Source organism: Rhincodon typus, chromosome 20 (assembly GCF_021869965.1).
Source record: "Rhincodon typus isolate 14 chromosome 20, sRhiTyp1.1, whole genome shotgun sequence".
In the NCBI taxonomy this organism is placed as follows: Eukaryota; Metazoa; Chordata; class Chondrichthyes; order Orectolobiformes; family Rhincodontidae; genus Rhincodon; species Rhincodon typus.
In genome coordinates, this window is record NC_063351.1 from 7,169,066 (window position 1) to 7,172,129 (window position 3,064).

The window sequence follows — 3,064 nt, forward strand, 5'->3', positions numbered from 1 at the left end:
TTTAAAGGCAAAAAGGATAAGATTTGAACCATTCAGGCAGGTGTTAGTCTGACATTCTGATGCACTGAACACCTGCAGTTGTCACTGGGGACTTTTGCATAAATTCAGCCTACACTTTTGGAGACTTAACGCAGGAGCAGCTGGATCAGAGCTTCAGGTATCACACCCAACCTACAGGCAGCCTCCAAATACCACCTCCACACCTGGAATTTCAATTTTTCATTGGTACATGATTGATCAGCTCACATTTTTGAGTGAAAATTTGGCAAAATGAACAATTGTGAAGTTCAAAAATAATCTTGATTCATAGACTTTATTAGTAACTTTTTTAAAAAGGGGAGAACGTCACTTTTATAATTGCTAAAGAGTCTTTTGAAGTCCTCTTTTGATCTGCCATCCTGAACACAAAGTAGCAGAGGAACAGTGATAACACTTGAATGCTTAATTTTCTATAAAGTGCCTTGAACATCTGAAGACATGAAAGGTGCTATTTGTGTAGGAGTCTTTACTTGTATTGGAAATGTGGCTTGTAACAGGATGGATAAGTTATGAAATTTACAAAATCAAACTTTGATCTGCAGCATTTTCTGTATTCTGTGCAGTTACAAATATTTTCTGTTTGTGAGAATTCTAAAGCTTTAGTTCTTTCCAGAGCTATTACAGTAAGGTGAAGACAAGATTTTAAATTTAAACTAAGATTTGTGCCTAAAATTCTTCATATGCTGTTGTCATTGTGTATGCACTGTGGAGAAGACCTAGTCTGAAGTAGGTTTCCAGCCTCTGGATTAAATTGGTGGTAAGAAGATCGTGTCCGGAGAGAACAACTGACTGTTATAGTATCCAGCTGGAAACTTAATGCGCCTCGCACTGTAAAACAAGCTGACCCTAATTTGGGTGGAATTTCTAACTGGCAGAAGGTCCTGAAACTTCACTTAGCAACTTGAACTTTATAACTTGTGCCATTTCACTTTGCATGGAATGATTTCCAGCAAACTCTCCATTTCCTCGCTATTGTTGAGTGCATCTGAGCCTGGACTTGGCCAAGACCATCATCAGTGTTGACTCAATGCCCATGAGACTGTGCAGCAACACTAAAGTCCCAATGCAGGCCGTGCACAATTTACTCCCGTTAAATTGCCATGTGTGCGCTGCTGTATAGCAAGCAGTACGTTGGTGGGGGGAGAAAAATGCAGGGGACGTTGGCCATTACTAACTACTTTCAGCTTGGACTGTGTCCGCGTGGCCCTCGCAAATACCTTGTAATGTCCATCGGTATTCTTGAGATTCCTCACAACCATTCAGTAGCAGGTGGTCTATTGCACATTGGCAATATTTACATCTAACTGGAATTTCCTTTGTTTGTTGCAGTTCAATTTTCTATTTTCTTTTGTAAGGCTTTTGATTGAGGTCAGTGAAATCCAGGCATTGCTTATGGGATTGATGAGGAAAAAGCACCTCTGCTTCACTGTTTTATATTGTGGGTTATCCTCCAGTACTATTCCTTGCCAAAAATCGTGGCCAGTAATGGTTGTTTTATTTGTTGATCTTTCGTAGGCATTGCTGACTAGACAAGCATTTATTGTCTGACCCCCAGTTGTCTTGGCAAAGGTGATGAGCTGTTTCTTTGAACCACTGCAAGTCATGTGGTGTGGAGATAGCCACAGTGTGGTTAAGAAGGGAGTTCCAGAATTTTGGCCCAGCAACGGTGAAGCAATAACAATGGAATTCCAGGTCAGAATGGTGTGTGGCTGGGAGGAAAACTTGCAGCTGATGGTGTTCACATGAATCTGCTACTTTGCTAGAAGATAAAGGTGGTGGATTTGGAAGGTGCTGTTGAAGGAGTCTCTGTGAATTACTGTCGGACATTTTGCAGATGGCGTGCGTTGTTGCCACTGAGGTGGTAAAGGGACTTGGTGTCGGAGGTGGTGGATGAGATGTCAAGAAAGTAATTACTTTGTCCTGGATAGTGTCAAGCTGCTTCAGTATTGTTGGATCTGCATTCATCCAGGCAATGGAGAGTATTCTGTCACCCTCCTGACTTTATCTAGGTAATGGAAATGATTTTGGGAGATGGGTGAGTTTCTGTGACTGGCTGTCGCAGCATCCCAATTCTAACTTTATGATGGAGGAACAGTTTGTATGGGCCTAGGACACTACCCTGAAGAACTCCTGCAGAGGTGTCCAACAGCCTCCATGATATTTCTTTGTGTTGGGCATAATCCCAATCTGTGGAGAGTTCCCTGATAACGATCGAGTTCAGTTCTGCTAGAACTCCTTGACCATAAGGATTGGCTGTTTAGCTCCTCGAGTCTAGTTCACCATTAAATAGGATCGTAGCTGATCTGACATTTCTCACGTCCACTTTCTTGTCCTTTCCCTGTAACCCTTGATTTGCTTCCTCATCAAGAATCTATTTCAGCCTTTATATATACAAAAGGATTCCTTGCCACAGGGAGTTGCGGGATTTGGGTTCCAAAGACAGTCAGCCCTCTGAGGAATTGTCTCCTTATGAGTCTTAAATTGGTGCCCCTTTATTCTGAGACAAAGCAGTCTGGTCCTAGATACCTATGAGGGGGTACATCCTCTCAGCATTTACCCTACCAAGTCCCTTAATAATCCCATATGTTTCAATGAGATCACCTCGCTTTCTTCTAAACTCCAGTGAGTAGCTTACCAGCCTGTTTAGCCTTTGCTCTTAAGGCAATCCCTCAATACCAGGGATCGTCCTAATGAACCTTTTCTGAATTGCCTCAAATGACATCTTTCCTTACTACAGATGAGTTTTCACTAGCACCTTGTTCAGTTGCAATAAGATTTCCTGACTCTTGTACTCCAACTCCCTTGTAATAAGGGCCAACGTTCCAAGAGCCTTCCTGATTACCTGCTGCACCAGTGTGCTAGCTTTCTGTGTTTTGTGCACAAGTGCCCCCAAGTCACTTTTGTGTTAGAGATAGTAGGAACTGCAGATGCTGGAGAATCTGAGATAACAAGGTGTAGAGCTGGATGATCACAGCAGGCCAAACAGCATCAGAGGAGCAGGAAAGCTGACGTTTCGGGCCTAGAC